The sequence below is a fragment of the Manis pentadactyla genome, chromosome 15, assembly GCF_030020395.1.
Source record: "Manis pentadactyla isolate mManPen7 chromosome 15, mManPen7.hap1, whole genome shotgun sequence".
Classification (NCBI taxonomy): Eukaryota; Metazoa; Chordata; class Mammalia; order Pholidota; family Manidae; genus Manis; species Manis pentadactyla.
Genome location: NC_080033.1, coordinates 66,682,304 through 66,702,577, shown reverse-complemented (window position 1 = coordinate 66,702,577; position 20,274 = coordinate 66,682,304). Strand labels below are relative to the sequence as shown.

At 46.6% G+C, this 20,274-nt stretch overlaps 1 long non-coding RNA gene across 1 annotated transcript; it reads right to left on the bottom strand.

The window, feature by feature from the left end:
* Positions 1–11,864: 11,864 nt before the first annotated feature.
* Positions 11,865–19,804, bottom strand: LOC118924511 (uncharacterized). Its single transcript, XR_008994220.1, has 3 exons — positions 19,516–19,804; positions 18,039–18,180; positions 11,865–12,654 (listed from the first exon to the last, which is right to left on the bottom strand). It is a non-coding gene; the product is annotated as an uncharacterized LOC118924511 (long non-coding RNA).
* Positions 19,805–20,274: the final 470 nt, after the last annotated feature.

Sequence of the window (20,274 nt, the reverse complement as noted above, 5' to 3'; positions counted from 1 at the left end):
CATGTCACCGCCCTCGGCCACGCACCGCAGGTCCACAAGGGGCATTCTTTCACAGGTTAAACCTCTGCATTGAATCAGAATCAACCTGCCAACCAGGCAACCAGACCACCGTTCTATAAAGGATCAAAATGTCACTGACAAGGTCCATTACTTTCCTGGGGCTGCTGCAACAAAGGACCACTAAGTGGGTAGCTTAACACAACAGAAATTTATTCTCTGACAGTTTAGGGGACAGAAGTCCCAAGTCAAGGTGTAGGCAGGGTTGGCTCCTCCTGGAGGGTCCCAGAGGGAATCTGTTCCATGCCTCCCTCCTAGTTTCTGGCAGCTGCCAGCAACCCTCAATGTCCCTTGGCATGTAGAAGCATCCCTCCAATCTGGGCCTCTGCAGTCACATGGAGTTCTCCCTGTGTCTGTGTCCCCACACCATCTTCCCTCTGTCTCTCTCTCTCTCTGTCCTCTCTCCTTTTTATAAGGACCCCAGTCACTGGATTTAGGGCCCACCCAAACCCTATATGACCATGTTAACTTGATTACATCAGCAAAGATCTATCTCCAAATATGGTGACATTCTGGGGTTCCAGGTGAACATGAATTTGAGGCGGACACTGTTCAACCCAGTACACACAGCAGCAAACAAGATGGAGGAACCTGGGCTTGTCGCGGGCCTCCTGCAGAGTCAGAATTACCGGAGCACTGCCTGTGCGGCTGAGCAGACAACTGCCAGGGCTGAGAACCCCACAGGACCTGTCCGGGTGAAAATCCACGGCCACTAACTACCTCCTGAGGAGAGCGAGTCTATTCAAAAGGCAGCTGCGGGCAACTGTGTTTCCCAAGGACAACTGCTCTTCTATAATGTGAGTCTGACATTCCTCCCCTGAGAGGTGGTATCCAGGTTCCCTCCCCTTGAACCTGGCCAATCTTTGTAACTTTTTATAACTGCCTCAATAGAATGTGGCAGAAGGGATGATGTATGACAGCTTCTGCCTGGCTCAGGAATCATACTTAGGAGCCTCAAGCTGCCTTGAGAAGACCAGGTACCCTGAACTCACCACACTGGAGAGACTGCACATAGAGACTACACAGAGACAGAGATGCCCAGGTAGCCCCAGATGCTCCAGCCTCCCTCTGGTCAAGTCCTTCCAGCCAGGCACCAGACAGGAGAGTAAAGATGCCTTTGAGATGACCCCAACTCAGGTCAGCATTCACCTGCAACTGCATGGCAGACCCTGAGCCAGAACTGCCCCACCACTCCTGAGTTCCTGTCCCATAGAAACATGAGCAATAATCAACAAGTACTGTGGCTTTAACCCAGTAAGTTTTGGAGTGATTTGTTATGCAGTAATAGATAACCAATACAGGGGTTTGCTTAGCAAGTCTGGGGCAGAGCAGAACTGTTCAGGGCACTGGAAGGGAGGCAGGGCTCTGCCATCTGGAACTCTCCCCTTTTGCCCGTTCCTGGGGCCTCTCCTTCGTCCCCTCCTCTACACAAAATCTTGTAAAAAACAAGTATTTTAAAACATCCATTTCAAGGGGCACTGTATGGTCAGCCTGCCTTAGCGGGCTCTGTATCCCAGTGTGGCACTCTTTGCACAGGCTATGCCCACTGTCAGGGAGGCCCTGCCTGGCTCTCTCACACTTCCCTCTGACAAATTCTGTTTCATCTTGCAGGACTCAGCTCATTATATTAAGGGGAAAGACAAGGCAAATTTTATACACATATTTTAAACTAATAGTTAAGAGTTACTTTAACGAATAACAGTATATTGTATTATAGTATATTATGCATTTGCAATCACTCTGAAATATATTTAAAATTAAGGTGCATGAATGATTAGAAAGAGACACAGATAGGTAAAATATGTGATAAAACAAACACAGTAAAATGTTCATGGCATAAAAAGAAAACAAATTGTACCATTTGCAACAACATGGATGGAGCTAGAGGGTATTATGCTCAGTGAAATAAGCCAGGTGGAGAAAGACAAGTACCAAATGATTTCCCTCATTTGTGGAGTATAAGAACAAAGGAGAAACTGAAGGAACAAAACAGCAGCAGAATCACAGAACCCAAGAATGGACTAACAGTTACCAAAGGGAAAGGGACTGGGGAGGATGGGTGGGAAGGGAGGGATAAGGGCGGGGAAGAAGAAAGGGGGGCCTTACAATTAGAGTGTATAATGGGGGGGAGCACAGGGAGGGCTGTGCAACACAGAGAAGACAAGTAATGATTTTACAGCATCTTACTACACCGATGGACAGTGACTAATGGGGTATGTGGGGGAGACTTGGTGAAGGGGGGAGTCTAGTAAACATAATGTTCCTCATGTAATTGTAGAATAATGATACCAAAATAAAAAAAAATGTTCATGGCAAAATCATGTGTAGTAGTTATATGGAAGCTTGCTGTACAATTCGACTTTTCCATATATTCTAAATGCTCATAATAAAATGTTGAGAAAATAACAAGAGATAATTAAATAACAATACAGTGAGCCAGGTATACTTCTGAACTTTAACATCTGGAGACTAATTCAATCCTCAGTCCAGCCCCGTGAGGGAGGTTCTATTATTATCCCCATTGTATTAATGAGGAACCTTCCCATAAAGAAGTTCAAATCATGCCGAAGTTCACAAGGCTGGTAAAGGACAGTAGTAGGACTTAACCAGGCAGTCAGTTAAGTCCTGTGCTGTGCACTTAACCATTACAACATTCACCTCTCACTCAAGTACTGCCCTTATAATCAGAAGAATTTTAATTTTATAATAATAATACACTCACATTAAAGTTTTATATATATACTGGGCTTCTGCCATTCGTTTTGGCTGCCCAGTGAAATCGGCCCTCCTCTGTCCAAGGCAGCCCCCCCTTAGGAGGCTACACCTTGCCAAGGTAGAAGCCAGCACCTTTAGCAGCCTCCCTTGCAGCTAGTGAGTGCAGACATTCCTGTCGGCCCCACGAATGAGGCACACCAACCCCCAGGCTTGTGTTCAGAAGCTGCAGAGAGGAGATGTGGGACTCAGAAAACACATACCTAGGGAAGACCATGGCAAAGACACCTGGAGTCCAGTGACAGCAGGACCGCAGCAGAACAACTGCACAGTCTGTGCCCAGCCCTGGCACATCTCCACTGGAACCATCTCGTGCCTGGCTTAGCTTTGCTTCTGGCCATATAGATTCTGGACCTGGATCTCTGTTGTCCCCAAGAGTCTGTAAGCACCTATGTCCTTGAATAAAGTCCCTGTTTATGCTAACTAGAATGAGTTCCTGCTCTACCTCCCAAAACTAGTGGATACATTGAATCTTCAGGGTGATTGTTAACTACATAAGGAAAACTATGTAGAGCTAAAAGACAGGAAAGGAGCTGTTGACAAATGCTGAGTGGAATGGATAATGTCCTACAATTTAAAGGGAAATGGACATGTATGTCTATATGTAATACAAACTATCTGAAAAATCACAAGAGAGTGGTAACAGTGACTATCCCTAGGAAGGAGTCTGGGTGTCTGGGGCTCAGGACAGGAGACTTACTTTAAACCCTCAGAATTCTGTGCCTTGTAAACAGCACTTGCCAAAAAAATAATACATAATTGAATTGGTTATAAGGACAAAGAAAAAGGAAACATGATTAAATATTAACCTGGTGGTCTTTGGGTGAGTATTTTTCCACCTCTTTATACATTTCTGCATGTTTCAACTATCTCATCATGAGGATATGTACTTTAATAATTAGAAAAAAGGTACAGTGAAAAAGAACTGGAGCCCACAGAATGGGAGAAGATCTTTGAAAATCATATATCTGATAAGAGACTTGTATCTTGTTTCTATATAAATAGAATATATAAAGAAGTCTTCCAACTCACTAACAATTAGATGAATAACCCAACTTAAAAATGGGCAAAAAATCCAAATAGACATTTTTCCACAGATGATATACAAGTTGGCAATACAGCACATGAAAGATGCTCAACATCATCAGCCATCTGGGAAATGCAAATTGAAAATCACTTGAGATATCACTTCACACCCACAAGGAATGGCAAAAAAGAAAAAAATACAGTTAACAAGTGTTGACAAAGATGAAGGGGAAATTGGAACCCTCGTACATGGCTGGTGGGAATGGAAAACAGTGTAGCTGCTTTGGAAAACCATCTGGTAGTTCCTCAAAAGGTTAAACACAGAGTTACTATATGACTCTGCAATTCCACTCCCAGGTGTTTACCCCAGAGAACCGAAAACATTTAACCATACAAAACCTTAGACAGAATGTTAAATCAGCATTATTCGTAATAGCCAAAAGGGGGAAACAACCCAGATGTCCATCAACTGATGGAAGGATAAATAAGTGTGGTCTACCAATACTATGGAATATATTCAACAATAAAGAGAAATGAAGCCTTGATACATGCCATGACATAGGTGAACTCTGAAAACATCACGCTAAGTGAAGAAAGCCAGTCAGAAAGGCCACAAGTGCATGATTACATTTACATGAAACATCTGAATCAGCAAATCTATAGAGACAGAAAGTAAATACGTGATTGAAGGTGGATGGGGAAAAGGGGAAATGGGGAGCGACTGCTTCACGGGTATGGGGTTTCTGTTTGGAGTAATAAAAACGTTCTAAAATCGATTGTATTGATGGTTTCACAACTCTGAATGCACTATGTATGCTTTCATTGGGTAAACGGTATGGTATGTGAATTCGATCTCAATAAAGCTGTTTTACAAATGTAAAATAAGAACTGGAGGAAGATGTCAAACTATGGCTTTTTTATATGAGGCTTCCTCTTTTCTGTTTGTTCTAGGGTTTTGTGTGTGTGTGTGTGTATGTGTGTGTGTGTGTGTGTTTTGTTTTCAGGGCTTGGCCCAAAATTGGAGCCCAGCAGATGTTACTGAACGTATAGATGGACAGATGACAAAAGTATGGCTGGGAGAGATGGATGGTCCAGCCTCCTGGATGGCCTGATGACCCTCCTCTCCCGGGATTTATGCCTTCGTGTTGCCTCCTCTAAAAATGAACAGGGTCTGACTCTAGGACCAAAGAATTCTGTGAAAGGGACAGTGCATGATGTAGGAGGCTAGGTGTAAAAGGCCCTGCAGCTTCTATTTCGGTCCCTTGGGCCACTGACGTAGGGGGAAGCCAGGGGGAAGTCCTCACACCACGCTGTGAGGACACGAAGCAGCCCTCCGGAGAGGCTCACGTGGACAGGGACTGAGGCCTCTCACCAACAGCCAGCGCTAAGCCGTCAGCTGTCGCTGAATTCCTGCCCCTCAGTAACCATGAGATCATAAATTACTGTTGTTTAAACCACTAAGTTTTGGAGTTAGGCAGCAGCAGATTACTACTAATAGAGACTAATAAAGGGATGGATGGGTGGGTGGGTGGATATATGTATGGATGGATGGATGGATGGATGGATGGATGGATGGATGGATGGACAGATAGGTGGATGGATGGATGGAAAGGACAGATGGATGGGAAGGAAGGGCAGATGGGTACATGGGTAGATGGATGAATAGGTGGGTGGGTGGTTGGATGGGTAGGTGGCTGGCTGGGTGGATGGATGGATGGAGTTTTCAATTTTGGGTCCTTCCTAGAGTTTTCTTTTCTCTTCGACTCACCTAAATGTAAATGAGAGTCAACTACTCCAACACAATTCTCTTTTCGAAACTCTCCATTTCAGCAGAGTCAGGCTCAGGCAAACATCTATGCACAAAAGACGCGAGGTCACTGCACTTCCTGCCACATTTCCTCCCCCTTGCCCAAAGTAGCAGCAAGTGGAAACGACAGGGACCCTCCTACATGATTCAGAAAGTATGTGCCAAGGCCTGGTGTGCCCTGGCCTCTCCCTTTCCAAGAGGGATCAGACTTGGATCAGACTGCCGAGGAAGCAAAATAAGGTGGTGGGGTCACTGAAAGAGCAGTGGGTCTGCAGTGGGCACCTCTAGTCAAAAAGCAGCTCCTATGCAAGGGCAACTCATTTAACTTCGCTGTGTTCCCGGTTCCATGTCTGTAAAATAGAGCCAGTGACACCTCTTTGTGAAATCTGTGACTTTTCAACACCAGTATTAATGACAGGTTCATGTAGGACCTGGGACCTGGGACTTGCCTTCCTTTTTCCCCCTACCCAGCTCTCTGCTTGTCCTCCCCTGGCCCACCAGAGTATATGGAGGGTTAGCTGCACAGGTCTGGCTTCAGATAACCTGGGCTGGAGTCTAGGCTCAGCCCCACCACTGTAGGCCCTTGGGCAAAATACTTAACCTCTCTGCCTCAGTTTCCTCATCCATAAAAGGGGGATAATAATAGTAGCTGCCTTACATATCTGTTGTGAGGATTAAAGGAGGTAAACTTATAAATCACCGGGGCCAGTGGGGGCACATAACGTGTACTCCATGCATGCATGCTCTGCAAGCACACGGAGCAGCAGCATACATATACCATGATCCCATTACGCTCTGCAGGAAAGGCCGAACAGGCAGGTGGTGAATTATCCAGTTGGCCCTCCAGAGGAAATGCTGCCCATCCACTGGGCCTCCCTTACTGTCCCTGGGCTTGGCAACCCTCTACCTTGTCCTGATGGAATAATGACAGCTCTACCATTCTGCTTTACCACCACCCTCCCCAACCTCTAAAATCCCACTGTGCCCTTCAACAAGAAGCTCATTTTGCCTCCCAGAAATGCTGTCACGGTCCCTAGTTTCCATGGAAACAGATGGCATCAACTGGCCCGGAGTCACAGCGTGGACTGGGATGGGTTGGAGGCAAAGCCTGCCTGCACTCTAACCTGGGGCACCAGGAGAATGGACATCTTCAGATGGCCTTGGTGAACATTCTCTTCCCGATGGCCTGGGGAAGGGCGGTCTGAGTCTCCGTGAGGGGTGTCCTCAGAGCTTCAGTGGGGATGGTTTAGTTGCTGAGGGCAGGAGCTTCAGTTAAAGGCCCAGGTGGGGGCTTATCTCCCATGGACGGCCACCTCTCTGCTTGGCCAGGCAGCACTTTCCTCCTTGTCAAGACTGACCATGTGTTTTATCTCATCTGACCCTCACCCCAATAGAAGGGGAAAGGGGTGATTTCCAGCCTCACTTTACAGATCAGGAAACAGGGCTCAGAGAAGCCAGGCAATTTGCCTAAGGACGCACAGCTGGTTCTTCCTCTTCCTACATGTCCCTCTGTGCTGTTGCTAGGGTGATGACCTTTGCGGGGCTCACTGCTTCTGATCTAGGCTCGGAAAATCAGCTTGGTTCCCAGGGCAGAATCCCAACGTGGCAGTACCTGGGGCATAGAAGGTGTTCTATAAATAGTTTTTTAAAAGCAATATCTTCCCTTTTTATATAATAACAACTTTTTAAAATAAAAAATAATAACAATACCTAATTTTTAAATAACTACCATGTGCCAGGCAATTTCTACATGGCATTCTACTGCATCTTCATGGCATATTCTATTTGATACCCCAAAGCAGGTATCAGCGCCTCTTGGGGGATCTCTGCAAGTATTTAAGACAGGCCTGCTCTGACAGTGCTGGGAAAATGAGGTGTTGGGGGAATAGTGGTCCCATCGGGACCTCTGCCGGAGGGCCGTGCAAAAAGTCATTCACTACAGCAGGTACAGGCTGCTGACTCCTTAAAGGTCCTTGCTGTTGATAAACTGTCAAGGGAAGTGCACTGCTTTGTGAATTTCCAAACCACCTACCACCTGGTATGAAGTGAAAGGAACAGAGAAAACCTGGATGGGAAAGGAAAGGAATGGAATGAAGGGGGCCAGTGAGGGGCATCCCAGAGGCTTCTGCCTCCTCCTGTCAGAGGTGGAGGTGGCAAGCCTAGAAGCGGGTCTCCAGGACCTGGGATCGACCCCCAGGGTGGTCCCCATGGTCCCCGAAGTCCTCACCCTGTCAGGTCTGGCCTTGACCTTCTTCCTGGAGTCACCCTGGGTCCACAGAAGCAGCTCCCAGGGGCCGGAGCTGGGAGGGGACCCAGACCAGACAAGCCGGCTAAGCAGCACCACCCTGCCCGCTTAGCCTCCGCCAGAGGAGGGCCAGACTGCCCCGGGCCCAGCCGTGGAGCCCTGGCTGCTGGTCCAGGGATGGGGTATCTCACCTCCACCGCCACCCCTCCCTAACCCAAGCCCCCCAGCAACTCCTGTCCAGACGAAAGCACCACATCACTGGCTCCTTGTGTGCCGGCCCAGAGCGCCTCTTCCCTGTTCCTGTCTCCAGCTCCCCCTGCCCCTCCCAAAGCTCAGGACCCAGATGGACCCAGCCATTAGGGATGGTCCAGTCAAGGTCAAAGGAAAGAAGAAGTACATTCACACTGTTCTGCAAACACAGTGACCCGGACTGGCCGCCCCTTGGCCTGTGCCATGCCAGCCTGCTGGTCAGCGCCCTCCATTTCCCCGCTGGTCCTGGCTCAAGCTCTCCCAGAGTTCATCCAAGGCGTTACTTCCTGGCTTTTGACTTCAAAAGCTTAAGCCATGAACAGGGGGAGAGAGAGGAACACCCCTCCAAATGAAGAGAGATTCCCAGAGACCCAGAAAAGGGGAAAAAGAAATCTGAGTCCTAGGGAGGGTTCAGGGCTAGTTCCAAAGGGATGCTCCGCAGAGGGGTCAGGCTGGTGTGGGGCCGCTGTGGCAGGAAGCAGTAAGACTGCAGGGTCGGATCTCAGCAGGACCACAGACACAGCGGTGAGTGGAGCGCTTCCTGCGCGCCGGGCACTGTTCTAAGTAAACACTGATTACCAGCAGTCCCAGCAGGTGGGCACTGCCCTCATCCCACCGCACAACTGAGAAAACTGAAGCACAGAATAGGCAGGTACCTTGCCCAAGGTCATGCCACTGAGAGTGACAGAGCCAGGATTTGAACCCAAGATGTCCAGCTCCTGATTCCATACCTCCCTGTCCAGAGTATGGCCAGAGGGGCCTCCCCAGGCAACACTTGGGTCCTACTTAAAACCCCAGGATTTTGGCAGTTCCTCAAAAAAATCAAACAGAATTACATATGACCCAGCAATTACACCTCTGGATATACACCCAAAAGAACTGAAAGCAGGGACCTGAACAGATATTTGCACACCCGTGTGCACAGCAGCAGTACTCACAATGCTGAGATGTGGCAGCAGCCCAAATGCCCACGGATGGCTAAAAAGATAAACAAATTGTGGTCTATGCATGCAATGAAATATTATTCAACCATGAAAAGGAGGCAAAATCTGACACACACTACAGCATGGAGGAACCCTGAGGGCATCATGCCCGTTGAAATAAGCCAGTCACAAGGGGACAGGTACTGTAGGTGTCCACTTATACAAGGCCTGTAGAGCAGCCCAACTGATGGAGACAGAAAATAGATGGTGGTAGGCCAGGCGCTGTGCGAGGCGGAACCGGGATTAGAGTTAAATTGGGACAGAGTTTCAGTTTGGGAGGATGAGAAAACTTTGGAGATTGACGGCGGTGATGTTTGCAGAACCGTGCGAATGCCACTCAACTGCCCACCTGAAGTCATTAAAAGGGGTCATTTTATGTTATGTGTATTTTACCACAATAAAAAAAAAGGAAAAAAAAACCACCCCAGGGCTTTGGCACTACGCTGGGCTGGGGAACCCGACATGACTGACGCTGACATTTTACCAAACTGGCTAGATGGGGCAGAGAGGCTATACACTGGAGAAAGTTGGGGTTCCCTGTCAACCTGAGCGTGAGAGCCACACCTGCTGTAGGTGGAAAGCCGGGGGTGCTGGGGCAGCTGGGACTGACTGTTCTTGGCAGGGAGTGGGGCTGCAAGGTCTCCTGAATGGCTCAGGGCAGCTGCAGGCTCTGCTTAACAATAGTTAATGTCTTTATTAAGCACTTGCTGTGTACAAGGTTCTGTGCTTAGCCCAATACATCAAGCACCTCATTTATTTCATACTACAATCCTTAGAGGTGTTATTATTTATGCCCATTGCGCAGATGAGGAAACCGGGGCCCCAAGAGGAAAAGCAACCCACCCAGGGCCCCAGTTAACAAGTGGCAGAGCTGGACCTGGAACCCCCATCTCTTGATACCCATCCTCCCGCCATGCCTCAGCTCCTCGGCCCGCGTGGGGCGCTCACTGCTGAGGTGCCCCGTGCTGGACTGGGGCTCCACCCAGGACTGAGGGCCTCGCCTCCGGGGCATCCTAAGGGGTCTGGCTGTCCAGGCTGGGGTACTGGACTTGGGCCACGTCCTCAATGGAAGTCGCAGGAAGTGGATTCAGCCCTGGTAGAGGCTGAATGGAGAGGTGACCAGCCACAGTCACATTTTTGGTCTGGCTGAGGGAGAGCTCAGGGAGCCTGTCCCCTGCCCCGCTGCTCTCTGCGCTCGGGAGGCGGTATTGGGGAGGCGGGGATGGAACCCAGATGGACAAGTGCCCTCAGCCCAGCTGGTGAGCCCTTCCAGAGGATCTCAGAGGCCTCCTCAGCCACCGCCTGGATGGCTGCCATTACTGCGGCCACAGCTGCCCCCACCCCGGGGAGAAGAGGAAGTGGTCAGAAGCAGCGAGAAAGAACTTGAAAAGAGGACGTGTCCCAACCCATACTGCCGCCTCCCCTTGGGGAAAAGGGGACAAGCTGGGCCTGAGCTTCTTGGAACCTCCCACCAGGGGAAGACGGAACCTACTTTAACCCCACAGTGACGTCCTGATACCCTAGAGTCCTGAGGGCCTCCAGGCCTGCGGCCTTAGGGAGCCCAGAGGTCCAGCGGCCGGGGACAGAGCAAACCCTCACGCAGCGGCCAGCACTCAGCAGGCTCTGAGGTCATGAATAATGGAGGAGGGGGGAGCTTCAGAGTGAAGAAAGCAGCCCTGGAGTTTTGGGTCCAAATACTGACTCTGCTACTTATTAGTTCTGTGGTCAGACAGGTTGCTTACCTTCCCCCGGCCCCAGTTTCCTTATCTGCAACCTGGAGATAACAGAGTCCTTACCTCTAAAGGCCGTGATGAGAAATCAGTGAGGTTTTAGATGTGAAGTGTTAAATGCAATGCCTGGTGCGCAGTAAGAGTTTAATAAGTGACAGCTGTGTTACGTCAGGAGCTCTCCGTTCCCCGCCTCCTCCCTGCCCCAGCAGCCCCTGGCTTTCCACCTACAGCAGGCGTGGCTCTCAAGCTCAGGTTGACAAGGAAGCCCACCTTTCTTCAGTGTATAGCCTCTCTGCCCCATTTAGTCAGTTTGGTAAAATGTCAGCGTCAGTCATGTCGGGTTATGTCAGAGGATCTCCGAGGACCCAGGGCCTGCAGGTTGCCTCCCTTCTCTGGGAGGCTGGACCTGGGGCTGGCAGCAGGTAGAGGCTGTGCACAGGGCATGTCCAGAGAAAACCAGCCATGTCGCTATCGTCAATGGAGAAAGAATCAGAAAATTCTTAAGGACAAAAATGGATGATCCCCATCTCTTGAGGTCCACTGTGAACCCCCGTGTAGCATGTCTAATACTCAGACACCTCCGGGGAAGCAGGCACAGCCAACATGCCAAGTAGTCCAGAACTCATTTATTTCATACTACAATCCTTAGAGGTGTTATTATTTATGCCCATTGCAAAGGGGTCTGGGACACCATTTCATCTAGGCCAAAACGCTGCTGCCATGCCCCTGATGCAAAATTAGTGTGTCTGTCTGCTGCATGCACCCTCTTGAGTCTAGTTCTGCTGAAATACTCATCACCACTCTGGCCTTGCAGTGCAGTAGCTGTTTACAGATCTTTTGTTCTGTCATCAAGAAACAGTCAACAGGGCTGGGACTTGAATGGCATGGGTGAAGTGCCTGGGTGAACACCGCCTCCAATCTTGCACATCCTTAAAGTCTGCAACTCCTGACATTTTCACTGAGCGCACCGTGGGCATCCCCCTCACTTCACCCTGACCTTGGCCTTGGTGGTCAGTCTTTCATTCCCGTCACTCTTCCTTTCAAACATCAAAACCACCCCCAGTTTCACACTATTCACCAAGAACCCAACAACATACTTTATAATACCATCCTAGAATTAAAAGAAGGGAAGAAACAGGAGTAATGCTTTGTGCAGGAAACATCCTCCTTTATTTTTCTGAACTCTTTATCTCCCAGGATAATTCATCACATTAAGACTGGAGCCCTCCGCTTCAAGTTCAGCACCCTCTTTTCCAAGATACCATCATAATGGAAGCACTGGAATTCTAAACAGAAACTCTCTTTATGACACATGGTGCCAGAATTTTCCACTATTTGCTTGTGACAGAAGATCAAGGAGCAGTAATATTTCAGCAACTCACACAAGAGGAAACACAATTGGCCAACTTAAAAAAAAACAGTCAACCTCCCTAATCTTCAAAGAAATGAAAATGAAATGCCAATTTTTACATTCTAGTCAAATAATTTGTTATTTAACTTTGTAAGCTGTTTTTCTGTTTGTTCAAATACATCTCTATATATATACGTATGTCTATAGCTATTTTTTTTTTCTAAAACGGGACCAGTTTTTGTTTTTTTTTTTACCGTATTGCGGCTATCTTTCTAGGTCAGCAAATGCAGCAAACCTGTTTATTGTGCTTTATCGGCCATTGCACTTTGCTGTTCCTTGTGCGGGTTCCTTCACTGCGTGCAGCATTGGCCTCCTGGGGGTTGTTGATGGCTGTGTCTGTCTCCCTCAGAAGCAGTGCATCTTTGCCCACGTCTCTGAACATTTGTGCAAGTATATTCACAGAAAGAAATCATTTGCCATTGTGAATGCTGGATCACGTACCAAACCGTGTGTATACGTATTAAATTTTGACAGAAATGTCAGATCATCCTCCAGATACTTCACAGTTTGAATTAGTAACAACATCCATCTATGAGTAAAAAAATTTTTTTTAAAGACCACTTTATTTAAGGTTACAGAGATGCACCAGCAGGCCAAACGGGCTCAGGGAGGAGGTTGTTTGGCTGAGTTAGCCCCACCAAATAAACCCCCAAACCAGTTGCGCATGAACATGTAAATCAAACCCATGCTCTGGGCCACCAGCATCAACTTCTGTTTCCTGCCTGGAGAGCCCCGTGTAAACGCGGCAGCAGGAAGGCAGCTGGGCCGAGCTTCAGTGAACACCCGGAGCCTGGAAGTCACCTCCGCCCTCGCCCTCCCACCACCCCAGGCCCTCGCCTCTAGCCCTCAGGGCTTGGGGAGGCCACCTGCAGGAGGAAGGAGCCAGGCTGGGTCCCCAGGAAAGACAGTGTCAATCCCTGCTGAGGACTGTGTCTTGCTCAGAACTTACACAAGCTGCTAAGACTCTTGGAGCCTGTTTCCCAAATCTGTAAAATGGGCCCCATAAAACCTGCCTGGCTCACTGGGTTGCGATGAGGATGAGCTGTGGGAAAGGATGTGAAAGTAACTGATTTTCCTTCCTTCTGTTTTGGGTTTGCCATCAGGTCTATAGCTGGGCAGTAGGGGAGGGCCAGTCTGGGGTTTCCTGACCACAAGCGCTTTCCCAGAAACAATCTTTTTTGAAGTTATTAGTATTTTTTATTTGAATCGTTTATACATGCCTACGATACAAAATCCAAAAGGTCTGAAAGGGTAAGTGTGAGAATCTCCTTCCACTGCGACCTCCCCTCCGCCCAGCTGGGCCCTCCTCCCCAGAGGCACCTTTGTCACCTCTTCCTTGTGTCTCCTTCCAGGGTCAGTCTTTTGTGCATTTTCACAAAAAGGCAGCACTCTACACCGACTGCTCTCACCCGGCTTTTAAAAAAATTTACCAGTATTTTTTGACGCTTCTCCTCTATCAATGTATATGGGGGCTTCCACGTTGTTCTTCCTCCCTCTTTTTTTTTTAGCTCTTATGATGATTTTTATTCTCTCTTTCTGGAAGTTTCATTCAACGTATGTTAGTGTTTCTTTTCCTATATTCTGTGTCTCTTAACTTCTCTTTCTTTTTTTTTTTGTTCTTGTTTTTGTTTTGAGAGGGCATCTCTCATATTTATTGATCAAATGGTGTTAACAACAATAAAATTCTGTATAGGGGAGTCAATGCTCAATGCACAATCATTAATCCACCCCAAGCCTAATTTTCGTCAGTCTCCAATCTTCTGAGGCATAACAAACAAGTTCTTACATGGAGAACAAATTCTTACATAGTGAATAAGTTCTTACATGGTGAACAGTACAAGGGCAGCCATCACAGAAACCTTCAGTTTTGCTCATGCATTATGAACTATAAACAGTCAGTTCAAATATGAATACTCATTTGATTTTTATACTTGATTTATATGTGGATCCCACATTTCTCCCGTTATTATTATTATTATTATTATTATTATTTTAAATAAAATGCTGAAGTGGTAGGTAGATGCAAGATAAAGGTAGAAAACATAGTTTAGTGTTGTAAGGGAGCAAATGTAGATGATCAGGTGTGTGCCTGTAGACTATGTGTTAATCCAAGCTAGACAAGGGCAATAAAACACCCACATATACAGAAGATTTCTCTCAGAACAGGGGGGGTGAGGTTCTAAGCCTCACCTCTGTTGATCCCCAATTTCTCACCTGATGGCCCCCCTGCGACTGTGCCTGTCTTAGGTTGTTCCTCCCTTGAGGAATCTTACCCGTCTCTGGCTAACCAGTCATCTTCCGGGCCATAAAGGGAAATGTAAAGTTGGTAAGTGAGAGAGAAGCCTTATTGTTTGAAATGGTTAGCTTTTTACTTCTTTGCATATTTATGCCCTGTGGCTTCTATGCCCAGCATTTGTCTTGAGGTGTCTTTACCACTTGGAAGAATTATGATACTCGGTAAATTCGATATGAGGCATGAATTCTATTTAAGGGTTGTAATTAGGAAGGAAGAAGAAAAGCTATAGAAGTAGCAGGCGGAAGAAAACATGGGAAGATTGATTATTTCTTTGACATATCTTCTTGTAGAGTAACTTCAGCATGTATAGGTTTTAAACTACTACTTAAATTGCGCACACACATTAACATAATAGGAGTATAGTTACATAACCAAAGCATACCTGTAATTACCAGCCATCTCCAGTGAAACCAAGAACACCAGTTAGGCACCTTAGGCATTTGTGAAAATTTATCTATGATATGATGGATATTGTCCAACTGAACTTGAACAGTCTGAGAGAAATCAGACAAATCAAAACAACCCGTTCCTGGGAACTGTTCACATCCCATATGTTCTTTTAACAGTAAATAGTCTGTAGTTGTAAGATTTTGGAGCGCTACAACTTGCACTTCTCCTAATTCTTGGTTGAGTTCCAACAGTATAGATCCAGTCAAATTTGTTGTTTTACTGTATGCACAGGCCAGCTTAGATATCTCCTTCCTCATTCCCATGGCAAGTCCAGGAACTGGTGGGATGAGTGCATCTACAGCTGTAGCAGTGCGTGGATCATTGTTGGGGTTTTTTGATGATCATCTTCTGGCATGAGTCTTACAGAGAGTGCTGATGTTGGAAGTTCTTCATATCGTATTTTAGTTCATTTTCAGGGTAGCCCAATTAGGCTTTGATCCTCTGTATAAACACAAACAGACCCTTTGCCCACACTTTGATATGCCCTTTATACCATTGTGTAGAACTCATTGGAGGTCACCGCACAGGAACTGCTTTTTTTTTTTTTTAAGAGAAAGGAATATCATCAGAAAAATGTACCTCCATAGCCAATCATCTGACACCCTTTAAGTGATCAAAATTAAGGATATTTAAAGCATGCATTAATCGTTGATTTACAGTTAGTTTTAGCCTATCAGGGAGTGATCCCCCTTTTCTTTCTTTCTTTTTTTTCTTTTATTATCATTAATCTACACTTACATGAAGAATATTATGTTTACTAGGCTCTCCCCTATACCAGGTCGCCCCTATAAACCCCTTTACAGTCACTGTCCATCAGCATAGCAAAATGTTGTAGAATCACTACTTGTCTTCTCTGTGTTGTGTTCCTCCCTCTTTACTTCAAAAATTTCAGTACCATAAAAAAGGTTGCAAGAACAGGAAAATGAACAGCCACATTTCAAAACTTAGATTCACTGATTATTAATATATGCCACATTTGCTTGTCTGTTTCTGTCTTTTTTCTGAACTGCCCAAGAGTCAGTATTTCAGTCCTAAATACTTCAGTCAGTACCTCCCGAGGACTTCCTGGTATATAACCACAATATAATGATCACATTCAGGAAACTCAGTATTGATACAATGTTATTAACTAATATGCAGCCCATAATCACATTCCCCCCACACCCCCAAGGGGTCTAATTAAGAAGTCCTTTTTTAAAATTCAGGCTCCAAAAAAAAAGAAGGAGTAAAAAAAGAAAAGAAAAAAATCAAATCCAGGCCCCAGTTAAGGTTCATCCATTGAACTCAACAATCATGTCTCTAGTTTTCTTTAATCTAGAACAGTTCCCCAGCCTATTTTGTCTTTTATGACACTGACAGTTTTGAGTAAGCCAGTTTCACAAAATTCCATTAATTTAGATTTCTTCAGTACTTTCATCACAACAGATTTAGTTTAAACATTTTTTGCTGGAATGTTACATAGGTGATATTACACCTCATTGTTTGAAATAGCAACATAGTATTACAGAGGATGGAGGTACAACACTTGACGTAACTAGTCCTCTATCCATAGATGCCTAGGTGATTTCCAATCATTCGTTTTATATAACAGTACTACAATGAATATTCTTAACCTTCTGTCATCTTGAAAGTATCCAGTATATTTGCAGGATAAATTCCTAGAAGTGGAACTACTGCACCTACACAAATTGCCCTCTACAGAGGATGTAGTTACCAATACTCCCACAAATACTGCATGAGGATGCCTGCCCAGAAGCTTGTCTCATTTCCTAATTTTCATCTCACTGTGTTCTGGCTAGGAGGGCCACCCATCCTCGCTGAGCCTCCGCATAACAAGATTTCCTTACACTTATGAGTTTTGGCTGGAATTGGGAGGAAATCCTACCTTCCAAAGATGAAGACCAAAGTGCTCTCCTGGAACAAAATTCTTGCTGTGTTTCAAAGCATACCCATTGCTCTGTAAACTGCTATTATTCAAAGAGAAGAGGGATGTGTTAAGCACTCTGCTAGTTGCTTGGTCTGTGTTATCAAGCCTGCCAAGTGGAATGACTAGTTTGCCCATTTTACAGATAAGGAAACAAGAGGCTCAGGGAGGATAAGCAGCCTGTGTACTCAAGTTTGAGCGAGAAATAACTGATCCAGACCCGCTTGCCACCCCAAAAGTGTTACAACTCTTATTCTCCTTGGGTGTTGGAGATGGAGACAGACAAAAAACAAATCCTACATTTTAACTCTAAATCCGAACACTGTCTATCCCCTTCCGCTGCGTTAGGCTCAGGTGAGATCACAGCATCCACGCCGGGAACCCAGACGACTTGAAAACTACCTTCCCCAGAATGCATCGCTCTCAGGTAGCTTCCGGCCCCTGTGGACTACATCTCCCAGAATACAGTGCCAGACAACCGACTTCCGGCCCAGGTGTTTCCTGGGAGTTGCGGTCTCTGACTGTGCGGGGTCGCTAGGGAGGCGAGAGAAGGGTCCTGCGGCTCAAAGGCATGTGGGGCAAGAAAACGCCGCATTTATAAGCCGGGAGACACTGTGCAGCCCTGAAAGGACCGTCTACCTCCTTTTGCTGGCTCTGTCTGTGGTGGCATGGCCTTGGGGAGCTAACCGTTGGGACTTTAATCTGACCAAAGTTAGGGTCAGCAGAGATGCCCTTTAGGGTCCTGGTATTCACTTTGTTGAGTTTTCTAGGGGCTGTGAGATTCTGTCCTTTAAAATGTTTTTTTTAAAAGTTCAACTAAGTAAATTTGAAGAGCTGATTGGCTTTATTCAATGATACACAAATTGGGCAGCATCCCATCTAGCATATTCTGAGGTCAGAGGAGCTGCACAGGGAGGAAGGCTTTTATAGGCAGAAGGGTTAAAGGGTGGATGTTTCAGGCAAGGTCAACTTGTTTTAAGAGACAAGGGGTGTCAGTCAGGAATATCACCCCGCTAGTAAAGACCAGGAAATTACAGACTGGTTAAGATTACACTCCAAGGGAAAGGTTGAAACTTCCACTACATTACGTTTTAAGCTGCAGTTTGGTGATGTGGGTTTAGCACCAGTGACTCCGTTTGGGGCCAGTTGCCTCCTTTTTAACATTTCTGTGACATCATGTTGCCCCGGAAGCACACCCATGTTCTTCCTCCTCGAAACACCCTCTTCCTTCTAAGCAGTAAAGAAAAAATAAAAGGAAGCAACTTTTAATAGGCTTGTTCCTACGGATAGTCAAATGGTTGTATTACAGGCAGAAGCTCAAGAATAAATTCTGGCCAACAAAGTCAGCTTCTGAATCAATTGTTGAAAGCAGAGATTCTCAACCTATGGTTCTTTGTTAAAACCCACATGCCCATGCCAACCCAGATCTGCTGAATCAGAGCCTAGACAAATTCCTGTGACTCTAACCTGCAGCCACGGTTGGAACCTCAGGTTTACAGGGAAAAATGTGAAACATTCCTGTTTTAGAATTGCCTACTTTTTCTTACAGAAGCTACCGGATTGCCTGCCTTGAGAGCAATAAATGTGCATAATTTACTCTATAGCCCCAGCACACAGCCCATGTTGCCCACAGTACGGGGTGCACTTGGGGTCAGCATCCAGCTGGTATTTACCATAGGCCACTTGTCATCCAGTGCCCATGTCATTCTGGTTATTAAATATTTTGAATACAGTCCGTAAGTTTTAATCTTTGTGTGTGTGCGTGTGTGTGTGTGTGTGTGTGTGTGTGTGTGTGTGTGTGTGTGTGTGTGTAACTCAGCAAAATTCAAGCTGGGAGAGACAAAGAATGGTCCAGGGCAAAGATATTTGGTGGCAAAACTAAGGGGTATTGGAACTTAGAGAAGAGAAAGATTCATGTGTGGCCACAGATCATCATGGAAGGCTCTGGCAACCTGACTTATTTCTCATAGGTCTGCTCCAGGTCACATGCCCAGCCTGTCAATCAGTGGGAGGAGGACTTACACTAATCAAGATTTACTCTCTGTGGCCGGGTGCCCTGGCACTGGGTCAGCGAGGAGGAGAGGGGGCCGGTAACGCCACGCAGAAGTGGACACACCTTCTGCAGTTCAGTGTTGCAGCGGCCTGGGTGCAGCCCCCGGGCCCTCTGCTGGGGGTTCATTTACAAGTATGTAGTGACTCCTCTATTCTCTAGTGAATGTATGGAATGATGGAGAAAAGTTTCCACAGCAAACATTCTTTTTAAAATCGCTACTACTATTGGGGTAAAGATTAGACATTTATGTGTTATGAATTTTTTACAAATTTGTGTTTTTTAAAAATTAAAAGAAAAATTTTTTTACTGGAAAAAAATCCCTTCTGCAGGTAAGCAGCCACTTGGTGCAGTGGGAAGTATCCCTCCTTTGGAGCCAGACTATCTGGGTTCCTTACAGTGAAGTGATTCTACTTCCTGGCTGTGTGACCTTGGGCAAGTCACTTTACCTCTCTGAGCCAGTTTTCTCACTTGTAAAATGCAATTAAAATAACACCAAAGCTCCAGCACAGTACCTGGCACACAGTAGACACTTTATACAAGTTGTTTCCTCCTGTTGTAAGCTCCAATCACAGCTCAAACAGAGGACCTGCCTCCCTGGCAGAAGGTCACGGATCTAGTGTGGGGCTGGATGCCAACCAAGGCTCCTGGGCCAGGGGAGAAGGGGGCCACCTTGGGGAAAGCCCTCATGCTCTAAGGAACAAAGGGGGTGTGTAGATCAGAACTCAGTGGAAATTTCTTAAGCAAAATGGGTGATTTATTGTCTCACATATTGGGAATCCCAGGGAGATACCAGCTTCAAGTAAGGCCCATCCTCAGATTTGTCTCACTCATCGACCCTTTGCCTGGGCAACAGGGGGCAGTGGTTGCCTTGGGGGGGGCAGGTGGTGGTGGCTGTGACTGACAGACCCACTGAACTAGCTTCCCAAGGGAGAAGGAAATAAGGTACACGGTAAACCTCACTACCTGCCACGCACTGTGTTAAGCACTTGTACTTGCTAACTGATGGAAACAACAGCCCTACAAAGTAGGTATTGTTTTCAGCAGTCCATTTTAGAGATGAAGAAACTGAGGCCCAGGGAGCCTCAGGTCACAGTTGGGGAGGGGCAGAGCCAGTATTCAGCCCTAGACAGTCTGACTTCAAGTCCAAGTGCTTCTCCACTTCCCCACGTCGCCTCTTCCCATCAGACAGAAATGAGAGTCACTGCAGCGGCAGCCCCGGGGAAGGGGTCCCAGCACTTCCCTGGCATAGTATGGAAAGCAGCTGGGGTCTG